The sequence below is a fragment of the Hippopotamus amphibius genome, chromosome 9 (assembly GCF_030028045.1).
Source record: "Hippopotamus amphibius kiboko isolate mHipAmp2 chromosome 9, mHipAmp2.hap2, whole genome shotgun sequence".
In the NCBI taxonomy this organism is placed as follows: Eukaryota; Metazoa; Chordata; class Mammalia; order Artiodactyla; family Hippopotamidae; genus Hippopotamus; species Hippopotamus amphibius.
Window position 1 is genome coordinate 10,862,658 of NC_080194.1, and position 23,097 is coordinate 10,885,754.

Below are 23,097 nucleotides of genomic sequence, written 5' to 3' on the forward strand. Positions count from 1 at the left end.
CCTTAGGAGTTGCTTTCGCACCACTTAAATTTTATCGTTATCATTCACGCACCATTCTCTGGAAGCCACTGAGCAAAGCACAGTTCTTGGCACTTCAGAGGTAATCAATAAAGGTCATTGAATTAATGAGACTATAACTGGCAGGGCAATTCAAATTCCAGAGGCGTGGAAAATTCGATGTGGGCAGAAATGAAATAAACTCATGAGGTTTATCTCCTTTGATAGGTACTGGGAAGATCACATGGTTTAGAGTCAGCCTAGATTCAAATCTTGCCCCTTTTTACCTCTGTGAATACTTCATATCTCTGAGCCTTGGCTTCCTTGGGACAGATATCTTTCCTGTCTGCTTCTTGTGAGGTTTCAAACAGATGCTTCCCATCAAATGCATCTATAGGACCAGAAAAAAGAAGATGTCAAAATTCCCTTGCAGATCTAGATATGCTTCTAGATCCTGTTTTGCTGGAGACTGGGATTTGATTCCCAAAGGGAAGGCATATCCCCTCAAATTAAGATATCTTGAGTCCCCTAAAATAGTTGTTGAATTTTTTTTTTTTAAAGTTGGTTCCCTTTACTTCCCACTTCTTCCTTGCCTGCAATTCCAGAAGCTGCTACTAGAGCTAGAGCAATGGGTCAACTCAGAATTGCAGTGAAACACACGCTGGATTGTTGGCTTAAAGAGTGAATAATTTTTGTGTACATTCCCTTCCCTGTTTTTCTGTCTTCAAATGATCTGAATTTCTTTACCCATAATAAAAGGATCTGTTTGTATATTAGTTTCTCAATTATTGCATTGTCAAAGCTGAGGGGTGCATCTTTGCTTGGGGCTGTCAGTTGTGTGTGAGAAAAAAGATAAATGGGAAAAATCTTTGCAAGTTTCTGAATTCTGGCACTTGGGATCAGTTGATGACAACTTGGAAGAGACTTACTGCTGAATGTTCTGGGATGCTTAATGAGATTCCAGAAGATAAATGGTTAACTCTTTTATTTATTTATTTATTTATTTATTTATTTATTTATTTATATTGGCTGTGTTGGCTCTTCATTGCTGTGCGGGCTTTCTGTAGTTGCGGAGAACAGGGGCTACTCTTCATTGCAGTGCTCAGGCTTCTCATTGAGGTGGCTTCTCTCGTTGCAGAGCATAGGCTCTAGGCAAGTCGGCTTCAGTAGTTGTGGAGCATGGGCTTGTCAGTTGTGGCTCGAGGGCTCTAGAGCGCAGGCTCAGTAGCTATGGTGCACGGACTTAGCTGCTCTGCAGCATGTGGGATCTTCCTGGACCAGGGATCCCACATGGTGTGCCCTGCACTGGCAGGCAGATTCTTAAGCAGTGTGCCACCAGGGAAGCCCAGATAAGTGGTTAACTCTTAAGTCAAACACTGGAATTAAAAACAGTCATAGTGGCATAAAAAAGAATTTTTTTCTTAGTTGTATATGAGGTTTTCTTTCATTTTTAATTTTCATTCATTCAATTCATTTTATTCCATACTATTTCTTTCCTTTCATTTATTCATTCATTTCATTTCATTTTCTTTCTTTCTAACATTTGTTGGGTGTTACGTTAGGTACAGCACTGATATATTTAGGCCCTGGAGATATATCTGGGAACAAAACAAATGGAGTCCTTGCCTCATGGAACTGATATTCCAGTGGGGAAGACAGACAATTGAACAATAAAAAAATATTCAATATAAGAGAATGGCAAGTAGTAATAAATGTTTCAAAGAAAAATAAAGCAAAATAAGAAGCTAGACCATTATGAAGGTAGCATTAGGGCAAAATAACAGAGGACAAAGGCAGAGGAAGCCTTTGAAGAGCTCTGGGGGTGAAGGAATGTTCTGGGCAAAGGAAATAGAAAGTGAAAGGCCCTGCAGGCAGAAGCATGCTTTGTGGGTAGGAGGAGCGGGGAGGCCAGCACGACCAGAGCACACGCAGCAGAGCGGGGAGTGGCGGGAGATAAAGTTGGAAATGCGGCAGGGCCTCGAGCACGTGGAACCCTAGAGGATGCGGAGGTGACGCGTGATTCTGTTCAAAGTTTGTTGGGAAGTCATGAAAAGGTGTTGTAAAAGGACAGCACCGTATCCCCCACAAACTAATGGGATGAAGCCCTAACTCCCAGTCCCTCAGAATGTGAGTGTATTCAGAGATAGTGCCTCGATAGAGACGATTAAGCTGAAATGAGGCCATTTGGGTAGGCCCTAATCCAATATGACTGGTCCTTATGAGAAAAGGAAATTTGGACTCACAAAGAGATGCATGCATATAGGCGAATGGCTACATGAGGACACAGCAAGAAGGCGGCCACCCACAAGTCAACGAGAGAGGCTTAAGAAGAAATCAAACCTGCTGACATCTTCATCTTAGACTTCTAGATTCCAAAACAATGAGAAAATAAACTTCTGTTGTTTAAGCCACTCAGTCTGTGGCTTTGTATTATGGCAACCCATACAAACGAATGCAAAGGATATCAAAGCGTAGACTGGCACAATCTGACTTTAATTTTTAAATGATCCCTCCAGCTGATATGAGAAGAAGGTTGTAGCGGGGAAGAGTAGAGTCAAGGAGACCAGTTAAGAGGGTGCTGCGGTGATGCAGGTAAAAGGGGCCAGCGGGTTGGACCAGCCTGGGAGTAAAAGAGGTGATAAGAAGTGATGAGTCAGGTAGATTTTGCAGACAGAGCCAACAGGATTTGTGGGAAAGAGAGGAATTAGAGCTGCTGCCAAGGTCAGGCTTGTTCAGAATGTCCACTCAGGCACTGGCTAAAATCATTCATATCCTGACCCCCAAGAGGTCCTGGGTACTGTGACAAGCTCTTTAAAAAAAGAAAAAGAAAACCTCCTGAGATTTTGGAGCCAAACCAGTTTTAGAAGGAGCAAAAGGCAGACAGAGGCTATTGACAGAAAGGAAATCTTAGTACGGTTCTAGAGTCAGAATGCTTGGGTTCAAATCCTGGATTCACTTCTTACTGTTTGACTTTAGGGCAAGTTATTTAAAATTTCTAAATCTCAGTTTTTTCATCCACAAAATGAGGGTGACAAAACCTGCTTCATGGACCAGTGTGAGAATTAAATGAAGTATTTATACAAAGCTCTCAACACAGATCTGGCTTACAGTAAATGGCCCATAAATGTGATGTATTGGTTAGCTCTTGCTGTGTAAGAACTCCCTCCCCCAAACTCAGTGGCTTAAAATACGAAGCATGTTATTATTGTTCATGAATCCACCTGTCAGCTTTTTTTTAAGGGGGCCAAGCAGGACCAAAGGAGATGAGCTCTGTTTCCAAAGGGCCTATAAACTAGGCAAGCAGTGGAAATACACGCACAAGCTCACAAATCTTTGCACAGTTTATAGGAGCTTGTCAGCATGGACTAGGACTGGCTGGGGGACCTGCGTTCTAGTCGGGCTGTGTGACTTGAGGCAAGTGTCATCCCTCACTGTGCCTCCGTTTCCTCCTGTGTAAGAGGAGGAGTTGGATCAGACAATCTTGAGGCTTTCCTCCAGATATGAATTCTCTTGAATACGTGTAATACGCCTCCCTACCTGTGTCTGAAACAAATAGGGGGTTATTTGTCTCATACGAATCCAGAGTTAAAGAGCCTGGACTGAAGTGGCAGCTGAATGACATCATAAGAACAAGTTCTTTTCAGTCTCTCTGCTCGGCCACCCTTGCAGTGCAAGCTTGTTGTCTCATGGTGTCAAGGTAGGTCACTGCATTTCCAAACATCACATCTTTCTTCTGAGCAGGCAAAGGGAAAAGGCAGAAAGAGAGCGAATCCTTATACCAGCGGAGTCTGTTTCTTTTTATAGGGGAAGCAAGGGCCTCCCTGGGAGCCCCCTGAAGATTCATGTGCATGTCTCATGAGCCAGAACACGGCTACTGAGCTGGAAGGTGGCTAAGACTTCTGAATGGGAGGCTGGCCAGCCAACTCATGGTGTCGGTTGCAAACACTGACTACAGATTCATATAGACCGAGAGGGCACACTTGGGTCACCCACAAGGGGCTCTGGCCAGGCAGGTGGCTTCGAGGTGGCCTGCAGAAAGGTTGTTGCTCTGGTAACAGGTCTCACGTAATCCCATGGGACCGTAAATTCCAAAAGACAAGGACACTGTGTGCTTGATCTGACCGGGAGCTTCAGGACCTAGTCCAGGGCCTGGTACATTGTAGCTGCCTGACAAACCTTTGTGAATGAACGAGTTGCCCATCAATAAGTATGGATTTCAGTGGACTGGGGCACTCAGGGAATGAGGGATCTGGATAAGTGGATTTTCTGGCAGCCTGAGGGTGAAGCAGAAAAGCTTATGGTTTCAAATTAATTCTGGCAACACTGAGTGCCTTCCACATCCAAGGCTCCATGGTAAAAAACAAACAAACAAAACCTCAAACAAACAAAAAAAACCCCAAACAACAACAACAAAACATGTGCTATATATGTGTAATGGTCAGGATCTTGGCAGGAAAGATGCTACAATCAGAGTAGCTCAGGAGAGCAGAGCGTAATGAGGGACCACTAACAAAGGCGCAGGCAGGGCTCCAGGAAACCAACAGTGGGTGGTGAAATCCCCTGGGGCTGGTGATGTCAGGGAGCTGTTACCACCCCTGCTGACAGAGGAAGGAGAGGAAGTGGATTCTGGCTGGAGCTCTGGCTGGAGTTGGAGCTGCAGCTGCAGGTGTGGACTGCATGGGAAGAGCTGTGGCCTTCCATAGAGGAGCACAGCCACAGGCCACTGCCGCAGACTGGGGCCCTGGCACAGAGGGAGCTGGGGAATAAACAGCCTGCCCTCTCTTTCCTTCCATCTACTGCTTACCTGCTGGCGTATCCCATCTGCTGTACCCTACTGGGGACCAGAGCAGAGCCCGGTTGGTGCAGTCTGTTAAGATCAAACTCTGCAGCACAAAAGCAGGGAGGAGAAGGATGAAGAGAGGATCTGGGGTGGGGCAGATGCAGAACATCCAGCACAATGTGTAATTTTACATTTGCGTGTTTATCCTAAATGGCAAAATAGAGGCCCAGAGTAGTTCAGTCCCTTGTCTAAGTTCACACAGCTTGTTAGTGGCCAGGCCAGGACTAGAGCTCAGATCGTGTGGCTCTCATTCCAGTGCTCGTGACTGGTTCCATGCCGCCTCCCACCCCAGCCTGCTAGGGAGAGAGCCTGCTCCCTCCTTTGGCTTCTGGATTTTCCTTGGGAACAATGGGACCAGGGTGGGCGAGAACTGCCTCCCTGGGTGGGAGAGCACATTCTGCAAATTGTAGGATTGGAATCTGGATGTCAGGGATGGGGGTTTTCTGTTTAAGCCTCCTTGCAGTGGCAAGAGAACTAGGTCAGCAGTGAGCAGGGCTGAGATCTAGGCGGTCCCCACTAATGACTGGAGGCACAATAAACTGAACCTGTGTCATGTGCCAGGCCCCAGGCTAAACACTTCACATCATAGCAAACCCTCAAAGGAACTTATTTCCATTTACTGGCCCCAAAACAAAAGCACAGAGAGGTTAAATCACTGATTAAATGTAGACACATGATTCAGAATCATGTCTGTCTGCAAAGGTCAAGCTGCTTCCTTTACTCCAGTGGTTGATCTTTGGAGGCCTGCAACCTGATTTTGACCCACTCGGGCCCCAAGAATTTTGTAAAAAAAAAAAAAAAAAAAAAAAATGAAACTGGTGGCCAGCATCTTAAAATTGTGCAATTTCGCATAAAAACTGCAATTTTTGACTTCTACTGAAAAGTTGGAAGGTTGGAAACGCTGGGCCCACATTCTTATATGGCAACAACAGCGCCTCCTTGAAATGAAGGATTTGTTCCTGTCGTTGCCACAGTCCCCAACACTCCCTATCGCGCCCAGCACTGAGGCTGAGAAGCAGGTGTCATTTGTTATCCGTCGACTTTACTTATGTTGCCTGCTTGGCTCTGGTAGGCATTTGCATTTGTGTTTCCAAAGTGCCCACTTCATTGATAGTATAAGACCACCTACTGGGGTGAGAGGAGCAAATACTGGACCTTCTATTAATATGCATGATCTCATTCATTTTAATGTTTATTTTCATGGTGATGACATACTTAATATATCCATACAATAGTCATGGCTATAGTTTACAAATAAAGTATGTGCATACTTTGGGGGTATTTGCTCAGAATTCATTTTTCTGATACGGCTCTGAGATAGAAAAGTTTGAAGATCACTGCTGTTAATCATTACCTTTGTACCACTTGTGAGACATTGTGAAAATCCCTCTGACTCTCTAGGCCTAGATCTTTTCCACTGGAAAATGGAGACAGTGATACTATCTTGAAGAGTTGTTTCACAATTCTAACCCCCCAGCAACCAATAAAGTGCTGAGGCATAAAGCAGGAAGCCACCCTGGGAGAAGTGACTCGGCACAGCCTGCCACGCGTGGCTGCTCCTCCTATGTTACTGTCAACCTGGTAGGGGAATTGGAAGGTTCCCTGTAGGGTGTCCAGTTGTAAAGCCTGGGCTGCCGGCTGACCTGGTCTAACCCCCTGCGCAGCAACAAGGATTGATTTTCAGGTTTATTAGTGCTGTTGATGTGCTCCTGGAGCAGACAACAGCCCTGCTCTCATTAAAGAGAAGCAGCTGCCCCATTTCTGTTCACCTTCGCCTCACCTCCGGCCTACACCTGGCAACCCAGGGAGAAATTTCCCCATTTCCTTCAACCCTATTGGCCTCCTTTGCTCTTGGGTTCATTCTGGCTTGGAGAGAGCCAAGATTTAAAGGGCGGCTCAGAAACACAGGGGACAGTGTCAGTGAAGTGCTCACTCCCTCCCACCAGAAGGCAAGAGGTGATCCTGAGACCAGGCACTGGTGTCAAGGGCAGCTCTGCCCTTTGGTGGGCTCAGGGGGTTAGACAGACCCTGAGTGCTGACTGAGTTTCTGGGACAGGATGCTCCAGGCACTCACTTCGTTCCTTCCAATCACCAAGGATGGTTGCAGAATTATTCAAATCCCCGAGGTACAGAGAGGTAAAGTTAGCCAGGATCACTGCCCACTAAGGAGTCGAGTGAGGATGACCAAATGTCCTGCTTTGCCAGGGACTGAAAGGTTCCCTGGGATGTGGGACTTTCAGGGCTAAAACTGGGACAATTCATGGCAAGCTGGAAAGACTGGACATCCCAGATGGAGCCAGAATTCAAACGCTTACGATCTGTCTCCAAAGTCCATGTGCTGCACTGCTCCTCTGCAGGGCCCTGAGCGAGGACTGTGAGAGCCACTGGGGATGCGCAGTATGCCAGGCAGTGAATACCTGGAGGAGGAAAGAGAAAGAGCCTCGAGTGCAGGAACAAGTTCTCTGTGTTGCTTTTCTGTCTCTGAGTGCGGCAGGAGAGAGGAGACAGGACGGCTCCGTATCCACTCTGTTTGCAAGAATCCAGGGGGAAGAGGACCCAAGCCCGTGCAGATGCTAAGAGCTACTGTTTACGGAGCATCTTTACATTTATAACTCAGTCCAAACCCTTGGGAGGTAGGTTTTCACAGATGAGGAAACTAGGACTTTGAGAGGCTGAGGTGTCTGCCCAGTGCCCACCATAGTCTCTTCAGGCTGCTGTAACAAAATCCTACAGACTGGGAAGCTTACAAACCGTGAAAATGTAGTGCTCATAGTTCCGGAGGCTGCAAGTCTGAGATCAGGGTGCCAGCATGGTTGGATGAGGGCCCTCTTCTGGGTCACAGACTTCTCATTATATCCTCACGTGATGGAAGGGGCTAGGGAAATATGTGGGACCTCCTGAATATGAGTACTAACCCAATTCACAAGGGCTCTACCCTCATGACTAAATCAGTTTCCAAGCCTTCACCTGCCAACACTATCACTTTTAGTTCAACATATGAATTTTGTGGGGAGGACATAAACATTCAGATCATATCAGTGCCCGCTCCCCAGTTGAAAGCGGCAGAGTCTGCAGTTGACCTCAGGTCGGCTTGCTTCTGGTGCCTGTACTTTTATCATGAGGCAACACTGTTTCTCCAGGAGGACTTTCTTAAAACATCAAATCATTTCAGGTGATTGTTATAAGTCAGGAGCTGGCAGGGGTGGGAAGCAGGTTGTGGGGAGCTATTGTTCAATCTCTCCTGTGCCCTTTGCATATTCTCAAGTTTTCATTATTGTTTGGCTGGGGTCAAGGCAAGGGAGACTGAGCCAAACTTCAGTGTCTTATATTTCCTACTTATTAACACCTGGTCAGGAGAAAAGGTCAAAGCTGTTAAGTGCAACAAAATCTTGGAGGTGTCTGTGGATTTCAATTAACCACCAGAAACCCTCTCATCTCCAACAAACTCAGACAGTCTTTGGCTGAATTTAGCTTAGAAGATACAAGGGGTGGGAGGCTGCCTGAGCCTTGTCTGAGCCTTTTGGAGCGCAGTGAGTAGTGTTACCACAACTGTGCATGCTCTGGGTTTCATTTGTCAGTGTTACTGATTGTGAAAAAAGTTAGACTTTGCAGCACTGCCTACGGGCAAGCACCAAAATTAAAGTGTTATTTAAAATACAGGAGACAGACCGACAGTCATTTAAACAGCTTTAAAAAGTGGAAGATCCCCACTGGCTGTAAAAATACTACCTCCTTGGGAGATCCATTCCAAAGAAGAGATTTTTGCTAGGTCCTGAAAATATATGCAGGTGCAGTCTTCTCGTATCTGAGTAAAAGGCATTCATTTATTCATTGAGTCATTTCACAAACATTTATTGAATGTCTCCTGTGGGCCAGGCCCTGTGCTAGGTGCTGTGAGGATATAAAGAAAGATGAAATTGACTAGGAGCTTTCCCTCATCAAGTCCCCATGTCATTAAAGGAAGACACAAAAATTCACATATTACTGGGTAGGAATGAGGAAAGGGAGAGCATTCCAAGCAGGGGGAGTGGCCTGAGCAAACAAGTGCCCTTGGAAAATTAGTACACTAGTAAACTAGTCTAGCTCACAGAGCACAAGAGGAACAAGTGAGAGAACGCGGAAGGAAAGAAGTATCTATCCCCTGATGTCAGACTTTACTCCTGAAGATATAGAGATGTATATATACGCCAGAAGTAGGTTCTAGGCCATCTGATGATGGCCCACATCAAGAGTTAAATGTCGATATATCAAAACCCAAAGAATGACACAAACTTGGGGAACTGCCAACCCGGGGGCACAGACGACAAGGTCAGCAGTTCCGCTGAGAGACAGCTTGGTGGGGGCTGGAGGAGATGTAATGCGTTTCAAGGGCAGAACAGGAATTTAATCTAGAGGTGGGCTCTGGAGGATGGAAAGAATTTCTTTGGTGAGAAGGGTGGGGAGGAAGGCAGAAGGGATGCCTGGGCTGGGTGAGCCCCTGATTTGACAGGCACAGAAGGGTACTGCTGTAGCTTCCTCCCCTTCTGGACAAGGGACAGATTGGTGTGATGAAAGGTGGCCCAGGTTTTGGCGGCAGACAGATACGAGTTGGGATCAACTCCAGCTGCGTCACTGGCTCATTTTAAGGCACCTCTGTGTACCTCCCTTGGCGCTGGTTTCCTCATTTGCAGAAAGGCCTTAACCACGCTTCCCCGGCGGGGTTGCTGTGAGGGTTAGAGCATTTGGGCACAGGTCATGGCGAGTCTGTCCCCAGCTGCCTTGCCTTCTGCTTTGCCTCCCCAAGTTGGCTTCCTCCTTGGGAGCCTGGGCCACATTCAGGCATCTGCTGACCTAAAATTATTAAAACAGTAAGTTATTTTACTAGGAAAATTTTGCAAGGAATTGCAATTCAGGACATGCAATCCATGGTAAACCACAAGCATGTCCAGAGAACAAAGGAAGGGAGCCTGCTTTTACAGGGAAAAGTGGAGAAATAGGAGGGGCTGCTCTAAAGGAAAGTTCATTGGAGGAAAGTAGAAATTCAGGATGGCAACGGCTTCTCATTGGCTGAGCTGTGGCGTTTCTCATTGGCTGGGCTGTTGCTGAGCGAGGAGAAATTCTTCCTCGGGGATAGTCCAGTAGTTGCACTTCCTGTTTGGGGGTACAAGGTATGCTTCCTCTTGTGGGCCATGCAACTGACCTGAGTAGCAGGGCATGAGAGCTCCCCCTTCTGGCCTCCTGACTCCATTTTAAATGAGGTTCCTGTGTATTCATTTTCACACACCACTTGGGGAAAGAAGAGGTGGGCTCTTAAGGCCTTCTCATGGCTTTCTCCTAAGTTTGCGGAAATCTCCCAGAAGCCCCAGCTGCTCAGGTGCTTGTCCTGAAGCACTCACTGACAGAGGGGTGGGACTTCCCTTAGACCAATCAGGCCCATCCCTGGAGCTGGGAAGCAAGGCTTATTCCCACCCCTGGGAGGGGAGGGTGGCTGCTGCAGCTCCCTGGTTAGACAGACTGCGGGGAGCACCCGTTTCAGAGACACCGCGAAATGCTCCGCACAGAGTAGGTGCTCAGGCTACGGAGGTCACAGATCACTGGGCTCCATGTGTCCTTCCTTAATTGTATGTGGGGTCATTAACTAAATAAAAGGGAGGGGAGAAAGTGAAGTAAGATTCTGAGAGAACCGGAGCAGCTCAGAGTGGTTAGCATTAAAATCATAATGCTGTCTGTAAAATTCCTTTAAATCCGTATTTCATGACTTAAAGAAAAAATTCTCTCCTCTGCTCCAAGGTATAGCAACACACCCCTTTTCATTTAGTCATGACAACCACCTGGTGTTTTGTGGGAACATTCTGGAGTCCTACCTGTTAACCTCTTTGTGCCACCTGGAGGTTTTCGTGTTGGGCCCACAGTGACTGCGAACCCGGTGTGGGGCCAGCTACTTGGGTACAAATCTCAGCTCTGATACTTCATAGCCTCTCTGTGCTTGTTTCCTCATCTGGAAAAATAATAGCACCTACCTCTTCGGGGTGTTTTGATAATTAAAACAGTTTGATCTTCTCTGTCTGGCAGAGGTAGCCTGTTGAGGCTAGGGAGAATTTGTGAATCCTGGGAGACTGGATTCTTGCCACTTCCTGCCGTCTCATGAAAGAGCAGAACACAGAATAGGGATGAGTGAAGGGAAGGGATGTGCAGCTTAGTGAGGAGCACGCATTCCATAATTTAAGGAAATTGTAGTATTATCACTTTCCAGTACAGCAGCAAGATATAAATAGATGCTAATAAGTAAAATTAGCATGGCTAAAAAAGCACAGTTCATAATAGGGTTGCATTACAGAAATGTTTGCATATGTAAAAGTCCTTTAATATACATGGACTTTAATTGCTGCACTGGCATGGAAAATTGTCGACACTGCCACTACTAGCTGTGTGATTTCAGGCAACTCTGTTTACCTTTCTGAGCCTCAATTTCATTGGCTATAAGATGAGACTAATGATTTCTTTCTCGTCATAAAGGACAAGATGAAGGTAATGTGTGAAAGGGCTTTGAAAACTGGAAAGCACGATACTTTCCTTAGGTATTTAATAATTACTGTAACTAATAATTGTGCACAACAAAAACATAGTCGAGGAAAATGTAAAGACTCACTGTTTGAAATACCAGTCTTAAAAAACAATCCGGAAACATTCATCTCATGCTTTACTTTACAATAGGGTCCATAAGACATTCGCTTTTTTAGACATTGTCACTTTTATTAACATCACCTTAGGATCTCCTGGCACCTTCTTTAAGGACTGCGCAGCAATTGGAGAACTGTTTCAGACAGAAATCTGGAAGGTCCGAGCTCCTGGATTAAGGTAGATCCCTTATAGAATGTATTTTCTGGGTAAACATGAAAACTGGATTAAGCCGAGCACTTCATTGTAGATAAGGCAAATTGATGCCACGTGGGCTGAACTGTTTTACCGTCTTACTACAGACGTGGATGCACTATTTATACCTAGGAGTTCTGCTACCTCAAACCGTGGCTGTTAGCCCCTCTCTTCAAATTCACATGGCCATCACGATGAACAGTCAGTCATGGTGGGTGAAAAGCAACTAGTCAGACCCCTGCTGGCCTAGTCCGGCACTGCATGGGGAAACACAACCTCTAGTTCATATTCATGGAGAAACTGGCTGCAGGGGCAAGAGACCTGAGATGCCAAGGATTCAGTCTTGCCTCATTTTATATGTAGGTGTCAATGTTCATCAAAAAGCGTGTCAAAACGCTAGAGCAAAGGTCAGACTTGACTTTCGATGGCTCTTAAGAGGCAGCCGGGGCTAATAATCTCCCTTCAGGGCAGTTTGGGGCTTGAATCTGCCTCTGCTACCAGCATGCTCTTTGCTGCTAACAGCCTGTAGTGTAGCACTTGTTTTTCAATATGCTTTCAAACTCACTGCTCGTTGCATACTTTAACCTCTAGAGGGGGCAGAGGTTTTCTCTCCAGCTTTTTCTTTCTGCCTCTAAAATGCACGGAAGAACTCTGAAGGGTCAAGGTCAAAGTGGAGTGCTCAAAGATATATATAGTGGGGCCCCTATAATAGGAGATAGAGAGTTTGCAGATATAAGGACTTCCCAGAATTACAACTTGTTCCCTTTGTGTGATATGTGCTTTCTCCTCTTCTTTCATGAACCTGAAATAAAATGGGGCCTGCCTCTGCAAGGAAAACGGGGGAAGGAAGCACAGATTAGCCCAGGGATAGAGAGAAAAAAACGCAAACAAAACAAGAACCTCAGATGCAGAGTGACAGCTCTTGCTGAGGAAGAGCATCTTGGTTAGTGCTCCTGGCTGGCAGAAATCAGACACGGCAGGAATGAGGATTTCATTTTGGAGAAGCAGCCGTTGGAAAGTGGCAAGATGGCTGAGGTGCCTGGCTCAACTCCCAAGCTGGTGTTTTTGGCTACAGGGAACAGGCAAACCCCAGGTAGCAGACCAGGCAACTGGAATTGGGGGGCCACAAGGGATGGGGATAGCCATTTCACTTTCTCTGTTTTAACATGGCCTAGGAGATGAATTTTGCTTCCTCTTATGGCAGAAACCCTCTGAGGAGGGTTTCCAATGGCCAAAAGTCAGGTCCTTAACTCATTTGCTCTGCCCTTGTGGCCCGACCTGAAGGTCACTGGAGAAAGACGGGATTGCACCAGGAACCAGGGCATCTTCCAGCCAAACCCCTTGATCCCTTCATCTTCAGGGCTTGTGCCTCTTCAGTTTGGCTTTAGTGATGCAAATCCTGTCTTCCCAGTAAAATGAAATCTTCATCTCATTAGCATTGCAGAGAATATTCTGTGATTGCAGGGAGGAAAGCTGTGATTGCCAATCTAAACACAGAGGCCTCGGTGATTTTCACAAGCACCATTGGCCACGCTGAGCAGGCAGTGAGAAACCCACTCTTGATTTTCTGTAGAGTAGTCCTTTACATGGAGGAACTCTGAGACACTTTAGCTAGTCTCCTGTTGATGGATACTTAGGTCATTACCACATTTTTGCCATTAAGTACAATGCTACATGGACATTCCTATGCAAAAAGCTTTGTACATGTGTCATATTTCTTTCAGTTAGATTTCTAGATGTAAGATTGGATATAACCAAATTTCCGTTCAAAGCCCTTTTTTATACTTTATCAATCAATTTCTAATAATGCTGATATTAATAACAACTATCTTATTTCTTGACGGGTTAGTATGTGCCAGGCACTGGTATTAAGCACTTTTCATGCATTTTCTTACTGGTCATCTCATCAATGTGGAATGGTAGGCTCTGTTGTTATCCACATTTTAAAGATGAGGAAATAGAGACACAGCGCATGTAAGTTATTTGTTTCAAGTGACTTAATAAATGCCACACCTGGGCATCCTGATCCTTATTTTCACTCAAAAGAGAACGTACCTCTATTTTAGAAAGAGAGAGCTTGGTAAAAGGTGTGGTGAACTTGGCCACCACTGCTGGGAAAGGAATCCAATTGGAAGCATATTATTGGAAGTTTCACCATCTTGAATCTTCAATTAGCAAATCTTTGAGTTTGGTGTTGGTACAAGGACCTTAAGCTCAAGGTCACAGGAGGATTTCTTTCCAACTGTGCCTATGAAACCTTGTTTTTAAATGCGTAATTCAATTGACCTAGCAGTTCCATTTAATTTCTGCAAAACAATTGGTTGAAATGATTTTTTTCCCTCAATTACCTGGCTGTCTTGGTGTTCTGTGGGGTTAGGCTAAGAGCACCTGAAATGGGATGGTGGGTAAACCCAGTTCAAGGCCATAGCTGTTGTGCATTCCTAGAAATGGAATCCCTCGATAGGTATGTAACATCATGATGAGAAATGGGGACCGCTTAGGCAAAAGCTTTTTCCAGGCACGTTTGATTCCATGAGCACTTCTGGACGATGTGCCTTTGTTCCTGGGAGGGAAAGGGTCAGGGCTGGCTAAGTAGATGGGTGAGAAGGAGGAGGCAGAGGAAAGACAGCTGCTCCAGCAAGTGGGGATATTTATTCCTTACCATTGCCCAATGCTCTTGTTACATTCAAGTGGATATAATAATAATCTCTTAAGAAAATACCGCCCTGTGTCTCTTCCCTACCTGGAAGGGCATGAACTCTGTAGAAGACAGCCTGTGACCACATGGAGGGTCACGCACACTTTCTATGTAAGGAACAGGGTCATCACTAAATCACCAGCCTGACGACACACACACACACACATGCACACATGACACATGACCAGTCTGGTGCGGATGAGGGCTGGTGTAAAAACTTCGCTAAAATCATAATGAGGTTGAAGACTGTACTTTTAAGAACTTGCTTCAGGGAGATAATTGTGTGGAGTTGGAAGACGTACCCTGGAAGTCATCTGGAAGTGGGTGGGGTGAGACCCCCCCCACTGTATACTGGAATAACAACAGATGGTCGCTGGTTTTTTCTGAAAAGGGGGTCAGGGCTTTTGTCTCTCCGAGTGTGGAACGCAGGTGGGGACAGCCTCTACTGCCTGCACACCACGCTCACAGAAAGGCGTCTACCACCCTTTCCTCGAAATAAATGTTGACCTAATATTTAGCGAGGAGCAGTCTGGGGGGATGCCAAGTCAGTATTCTCTCTCGTGTGCCCACGTTTCCCTCTAGTGCTGCACGTGCACACGCACGCACACGCACGGGCAGATCCCACCCCCATGCTGCTGCCTGCCACCCTGATGCCCCCACAAGGGCACCTGAAAGTGCAAGGCTAACGTGCTGAGGAAGGAATCTGAGAATGGTCCACAGTCAACTCTGTTAGAGGCCAGGCACAAATGCCCCTTCTTCATGATCTTACACCTGAATTTCCCAGTCCAGAAAATGGATGTAAGTGTTCAGCTGGAAGAAAAGGTTACTGAGCACCTTCACCCTGGTGCTGGGTGCACTGCTATGGCAGAGGTCTCAATCAAGCAGCCAGGGCTGCCTTTACTCCTCACAACAGGAACCCCAGAATGCAGCCTGGCAAAGAGAACCGGGGTGTGGAGAAGGGAGTGGACCAGAGAGAGAGAGAGAGAGAGAGAGAGAGAAGTGTGTGTGTGTGTGTGTGTGTGTGTGTGTGTGTCAACAGAGAGAAAGACAGAAAAAGGAGAGCGAGAGAGAACCACAGCTTGGTTCCAGATGGTGCCACTCGGACAAGGAAGCTTGCACAGTGCTGAATGCTAATGTCTGTGCAGGACTAAGAACTCCAGCCTATGCAGTGCTTCCCTTTAGTATCAAAGAAGGCATCCTGGGGTGTCTTCTAAAATGTTCTAACGTGGGCCCTTGGGACAATAAACAGACTTTCTCTCCTGGGAGACAGTGGCCAAATCTGGACAAGAACTCAGGTTTCCCAACAGCTGTATGACCTTAGGCAAATCACTTAATCTCTTTGGGTCTCAGTTTTTTTCACCAGTTAAATGAGGTCAGCTGGACTCATCCCTAAATCAGTGTTTCCCAAAATCATTAGCTGGAACGCCAGAAACCCACAGCCTACCCCTTCTTGAAGTTCCACAATGCAAATGAACATATTCAAAAGTCCGAGAAGTCCCACAGAAAAGAAACCTGCTCAGCTTTGTTTAGCGTACTGTTCCACTTCCGCATTGACCTGACGACAGCACATTTTGTCATGGCTTATGCGCGTCTGGTGTCATCTGCCTGGCCTGCTATAACAAAATCCCATAAACTGGATGGCTCTTCAACAAGGATTCATGTCTCACAGTTCTGCAGGCTGGACGTCTGAGAGCCTGGTCAGGTTCTGCTGAAAGCCGTCTTGCGGCTGCAGACTGCTGCCTTCTCCTTGTGTCCGCAGGTGAGAGCTCCACCCTCGTGACCTAATTACTCCAGAAAGGCCCCACCTCCTAATACCACAGCATTGGGGGTTAGGGTTCAACATAGGAATTTGGGGATAACCGGAATATTCAGTGCAAAGCATCTGGGGAAATGTCACTCTTCATAAAGTCTACAAGTCTAGTTCTCCTGGGCAGCCCCACTTTGCGTGTCCGCCCCTCCCTGCCCTCCCTTGCACACATGCCTGTACACGCACACACAGACGCGCACAGACTCACGGAGGAAGAAGAGTCGGGATTCTTAGAGGAAGCATCTTGCTGTTTCTGTTGTCACTTCCTGCTTTGCTAAGATCTTACCATGATAGAGCTGGAAGAGGCAGAGAGATCCTCCAATCTCGTTGACTCTAGTCCTCATTTTCTGAGTATTTAGAGAGGGAAGTTGACCTGCCAAATGCTGCACAGGATGGCAGTTAGGTTCCTTAACTCTCTGCCCTCTTCTGAGAAGAGTGGGTACCTTCTGACAGCACCACTCATGCTGGGGTGGATGTAGTAAAAGGTATTTCTCAGTTTTCTGCATCGAGATGTAATATCTGGAGTAACTCTGGTTATGAATGCTACCAGGACGTCAGTGAGCGAGTCCACAAATATTTCCGAACATCTATTTTGTGCCAGGCAATTTTATCAGCACTGCTAATACAGTAGTGAACGAACAATACAAGCTTCGAAGAGGTACAGCCGGTAACCGTGTGAACAAATAAATACATATCATTTGAGACACTTATAATTGATATGAAAGTGTCATTGGGTGGGGGTGGTAGAGACGGCTGAGAAGTAACCTTGGGAGGAGCTCGAGACTGAGCAGACGGGCCAGTGTGGGGCAGCACGAGGGCAGGCTCCACCCACAGGCCCAAGAGGACTGTAGGTGAGTGGTGGTCATCACAGTACACGGTGGCCATGAGCTACCACTTACTAATTCCTCCTATGTGTCGGGCACTGTCGAAGCCTCACAGGTCCAGCTGCTTCTGTAATTCCTCAGAGTTAGTTAAGGGCAGAACCAGTACTAGTATCAAGTCTGTCTGCTTCTAAAACCCAGTATCAGGAGAAAGCTCATTCTGTTTTCCGTGGACAGAAGACCACACATTGTTCTTTTTCCTGGAGATGCAACACTGGGGTTAAGTGGTTCTTAATGTTAACAGTTTCTCCCTAACTAGTTAGGCTACACTTTACTTTTCACTTCATCCCACCACTCTTAGGTCTAACCTCCAGAGACCTTCCCTTTCCCCAACACCACACACAAAATCAATTACATCCTATTATCTGATGCCAGTTTTGTTTATACCTCAGAAGGGAGAAAGCTATGTTTTTATGAGTGGAGATTTTGTTTTTTCCATTCTGTTCCCTCCCAGGAGGAAATCTCGATATTTTTTTCTGAAATCAGACAACGTGTGTGGATCTGGAGCCGAGGGGGCGAGGGGATGGATACATACCACACCTTATTTATTTTCTCTTCTGTGGAAGCCTCTCAGCTGTTTCTCCTCCCAAATTGAATTTTCTTACTCTTGAAGAATGACCCAAGCAAAGAAATGTCCCAAACATCTGAAATCTGAGAATTTGTGCCTGGAATCCATGAGGCTCATGGTTTCCAGATGGAGAGCCCGGAAGAAGAGGCGGCGGAGGAGCAGAGGAAGGAGGGTGGGAGGAAGCACGGCGAGGGGGAGCCTGAACTCTGGATCACTCTGCCTGCCCGGTGAACCAGGCCAGGCCCCTCACTTGTTCTGCAAGTCTGCCATCTGACAACGTGCCAGGCCCCAAGAAACGCAGCCGCTGTGCACATCCTTGTAAGACTGTTACAGTGATTACTACGAAGCAAGTCATCATGAAGTTGTCTCTTCTAAGGGCAGTGACTAACCTCAGTAGCACAATATAAAAGAAAGCCCATGGCTTGGCTATCAAGAGGGGCATAAACACTCGACAGATTTTCTCACCATCTCGGAAATGGCAAGAGACAGACACTTCTAACAGTCTTAGCTTCTTTATACCACTTAACCATATGCAACACTGGACCCCCAGGTGACCTAATTCTTCCTCCACGTCTTGTCCTCATGCCAGAGGTGTGAAAAGAGGCTTAAAGAGCAACCTCGTTTTGAGTAAATTAACAGGCAAGTATAGTTTGGCCATAAGTGGGCTAGCTATGGTCTGAGGAGGAATGCCCTTTTTTGATCAGACAGGCCAGTATCTTCTAAGCAAAAAAGGAGTTTGGGGAAAACAGATCAGAACCCACCTGTCAGCAAATGGAAATTGGTTTAAGTGCTGAGAAAATACCCATTTTTATCGTTATCAGTGGTTTCTTCACCATCAGCTCTATCCATCATCACCCCACTGGCAATCACCACCACCAACACCACCATGAAGCCAAAGAGCAATCTTACTTGTCTATCATGGTTCTTCCCACTTGGAATAGGCTGAATCTGATACTAGGATATAGCCATCCAACTGGGTCAAAAGGTCCTAGAAGCCTGAATGTGTGGAGAGAAACCAAAGAGAGAAAAGTTACTTCCAATTACCACCTGCAATCTCCAGATGTCCTAATAAAAATGGTGAGGCAGCAAACGGCCACCTTCAAGCCAGAGAACTACGCTTGGACTCAATGTTTTCAAGAGCCGAGCAAAGCATTCGAGTGCCTCATAATCTGACCTCCTGGCCTGGGACATGTAAATGTTTAACTACATTCTGGTTTGGGGGAGAAAGCAAGCAGAGGTGAACATATTCCGTAATGGCATGACTTCAACAGACCATTCATCTCACCCTAAGGTATGAAGGGATACTGCCCGCCTTCTCAGGCTGAGCAGTGCCCAGAATTTATGAACTTCTTCAGAGTACGATGTGAATCTGGGGTCTGAGCCAGGCATTATCATCAGGAAAAGGCGGGCAATTTCCCTCTCCCTCCCCACTCCTCTTCCTAGTGCTGACTGTACTGTGGAGACATGAACTATGATTTAATCCCTTCTGCTGCTAAGGGTGTTACAAAATATTGGTTGCAACGTAGTCATAAAAAGTATTTAAGTAAAAGAAATAGAAAGGCAGAAAAAAAAGTAGAAAGAAAAGAGAAAATTATAGCAAATGACAAAGGTCATCATTACCACAAGCAAAAGGTGGATAGGCAGGGGAAAATCTTTGCCTGGATGCCAAATGGAACGCAGTTGATTAACTTAGATCATTTCTACATATAATCAGCAGTGTCAAAAGCAGTGCATCTTCGGAGAAAGAATCGTTCCAGTCACACATTTCTCAATTTCTTTATCTTAGGATCATCGGATCAGGGCCAGGTTGCCCCAAAGTGCTCCATGATCCATGGGAAATGAATCATGTTTTCATTGCAGGGCTTAATATATGCATTACATCACTATTAGCAGCAAGCGACTCTGTGGTTGATGGCTCCAACGTGGATTAAGGTCAAAAGTGGCCCTGGAGACCAAATTCCCTAGTGAGGGTTTGCCACACAGCTCCATGTGTCCTTTGCTTCTGAATTCTTTCTTCTCCTAGCAACAGCGCCTAAATACCAGCTTCCCAGGCTGTATTATGTCTATAGAAGATTTATTCTTCTTTCAGCAAAGAATGGGAGAAATACAAGTAAGAATCTGTTATCGCAGGTTAAATTGTGTTACACCCAACTTGTGGTGAGGGTACAGTTTCTTTTTATTATACCCCAATTTTGCTGTAATGACTATTGCTTGAAATAAATGGGCATTTGACAGGGGCTTAGAGATAACAGGGATGCTTAAGTGATTTTTATAGTAGCAGTATTTGTTGTAACAGAATTTGACCTGTATTCTGGTTATTAGTTTTATTCATCAGTTGGAAACTTGGCACTTCCACTGTTCATGCCATTATATGCAAAACATTGTAGCATGAAAGTCACTTACAAAGCTATGAAAAAACTCTCTAAACACAAGAGGCTCCCGGAACAATAAAACCTCAGTTAGGGGGATGTTTTGTGTTGTTTAGCTAAATGTTTTGGATAGTCCAAGGTTTATTCCTTTAACCCCTAAAAGGGGAATTTGTTTCATTTTTCTTTACCATTTGTGACAGAAATATTTCTCAAATGTGTGCTATGCAAATTCTTGCTTTCTTCTTAGTTTAGGTGTGATGCTCAGGGTCATCATTTTGAATATAATTATACGGTCCTATGATATGAGGCGTTTAGAAACTGAGATGTGTAAAGAGCTATTTTTGGCACTAAATGCCCCATTCTAAAGCAGTGCTTTTTGAGCTCTTCAGTCTATTTAAACTTTTTTTGTCTTCTCTATTGCTGTCAGCTCCTTCACCTTCTTGACTTAAGTTTCCTCTAGAAATCTGTTTCCTGCCCTTAATCGTCTGTGGGCTTGGAAACCAGAGAGCAAACATTTAGAATTACGTGTGAAACAGGCATAAAGAGGTTCTGAGAAGGTGCTTTATGGGTAGACAGAGGGTCTTGCTCTTATGTATTTGCTTCATACTATTTATTTCAACTGGTCAGATGCCTTGTTTACTCACTTCTTAGTTCTCAGTCATTTTTGAATGGGTCCCGCAGAGGTTTCAGACTTTTCCCAGTTCTGTGTCAATTACTCATGGTCAAACCATTTGTGTGGATTTCATGCTTAAGAAATAGGGATAGGTGAAGCTGACTGAGCCCTAGGTAAATGAGTTGCAACTGACTCCCTAAAGTGGTGTGACGGTTGTGGGCCACTGCTGTAAGGCAAATGGTATGCCATGGCCATGGTGGCTCAACTCAGTACATGAACTACAAAAGAGATCAGCTCCCTCTGCAGTCCCTTTCCAAGAATGTGAAGCTGGCCTAATGTCAAGCTGTTGGAAATGTCTTCAAGATGCTTAATTAAATTACAGACTCAGTGCCAGAGCTGGCTGACTTTTGGGATTCTAAGACTATGGCAAAAGAAGCCACGGCTTTGCCTTTCCTGGTAATTTCATTATTTATGGCCTTGGAATAAAGGAGATAAAGCAAGTCTAATATTTCCCTCCTTCCAACAGTGCAGTTTCAGGTCAGAAGAGGATTTCACTGCTCTCATTAGCCCTCCTTCCCTCACTGTACACTGTACTTTGCAAACTGTACAAAACGAGGCCTAAAAAAGACAAATTCCTCTGCCCCAAGGCCATACTATACGTGTTTGTGGGAAAGGGGTGGGTGGGTGATGTTATTCACCAGCATAAGGTAGAATCAGTGCACCTAGGAGAGGAGAGTTTGAGAGCTGGGGTATAAAAGCTGCTAGACCTGGGTTTAAATCCTAGCTTCCCATTTATTAGGGTAGGACCTTGGGAATAGTATTTAACTCTGATTTCTGAGCAGTAAAATAGAGGATGATAATATTAGTGCGTAAGAATTAAATAAGATAATAACTAGGACAGTGCCTGGCCCAGAAAAAGAGCTCACTAAATGGAAGCTATCATTATTAACAAAATTAATGATTTAACCTGAAGACTCTAATATTTAATGAGTACAGGTAGTCAGTGCAGCCAGTTATTGACTCAAGCAGCTTTTCGTTTTGTTTTCTTTTCTGGGACATCTTCTCTTATTAATACTAGCAGCCTGACTTTCTGCTGGGTGTACCTACCTCTGGTGCCTTATTTAGGCCAGGAGATATGCCAGACCAGCTGCAATTTCACTCTTTTATGAGTATAAAGGAAATGGGGCCACCTGTAAGTTGGACCAAGCAAAGATCAATGAAACAAAATAAAGAACTGTAGCTTTCAGAGGGAAAGACAATAAAATGAGAAAGGGCTGGGGCAATGGGATGTGGTATTGACACACTGGCACCAGGAAGTAGGGAAGAAAACCCCCAAACACACTGTGGTTTGTTAAAACACCGAGGCTCCCAAGTACTAAAGTGCTTGACAATCCCATCCCACCAGGCAGAAGTGTCCTCAGTGACTGGGGAGGGAGGAAGTGGGCCCAACGACTGCTCCAGGAGACAGAGAGTCTGCCAGCCTGGCTTCATCAGCGTGGCTCATTGGGTGACCTTGAGGGACTGACTCTCTGTAGAGCCCTATCTTGAGGAATTTCTCCAAAGTTCACACAGCCCTGGCCAACAAAAGGGGTTTGGTGGAGACAGAGTCGTTACATATCTTTTTTTAGAGCAGGATTCATGAACTGCAGCTTCTCCAGACATTCTTGCTGGTGGGTTTTAAGGATGGATTTTTAAAAATGGAATTTTAATGCCTTTAGGTAGGACTTGTACTTTCTAATTCATACAGTATCTACTATCTTGAGTTTGCACATTTTGCCTCTTGAATAAATGCATCCTCTGCTCCTAATATTACAAAGTGGACTAGAATTCCTTCATTTATAACTTAATTCTATCTCTTCATTAGTTATATCAAATGTGTACTTCTAAGGTTCCCCAGAGATGATTTTGCTGGCCTAACTGTAATTTACTCTATGAAGATTTTTTTTTTCTAGAAAATATGGTAAAAATTAAAATTTGACTACCCCCCTGGCTAATCCAAGTTTGTAAAGCTTTAACGTTATTTGAAAACATTATTCAGGACCAAGAATTCTTTACCTTGTAATCTACTTTGCTCGGAGAATCTAACCTAGGCATAGATCATTTTACTTTGAAGAGAAAATATCTCCTTAAATAACAATGAATGTAAATCTGTCCTTCTGCCACCTCCCAGAGATGTCCTAAGCCACTCTAGAGAAGGCAGGGGCACATGAGTGTCCCACCTCTATAATCAGAACACCATCATCTCCAGCATTATCACAGTTAAGAATGCAGGTCACCATGAGTATTTACACCAAGCAGTGTCCTTTGTGCACAACTCTGAGAGACAAATGGTATTTCCAGTAATAGTTTATTGATTTCCAAATGCACAGGGGTGCTGAGTCCAAACATCCTGGGATAGCGGTAAATCTCTCTTACAAAGTAATTTACAGTATGAAAATGATATACTGAAACATTAACTCAAATGCATAATTC

The 23,097-nt window shown here is 45.2% G+C and overlaps 1 protein-coding gene across 3 annotated transcripts in view; it reads right to left on the bottom strand.

The window, feature by feature from the left end:
• Window positions 1-371: 371 nt before the first annotated feature.
• TRIM44 (tripartite motif containing 44) overlaps window positions 372-23,097 on the bottom strand; it is a 133,880-nt gene continuing 111,154 nt past the window's right edge. Inside the window, exon 7 of one of the 3 annotated variants that reach the window (XR_009055478.1) lies at window positions 372-388. The gene's annotated coding sequence lies outside the window, so the exon portion shown is untranslated. Of the gene's footprint in view, window positions 389-9,651; window positions 9,668-21,751; window positions 21,816-23,097 lie in introns of those variants that run through there. The other 2 variants (XR_009055480.1, XR_009055479.1) reach the window with 2 other exon arrangements.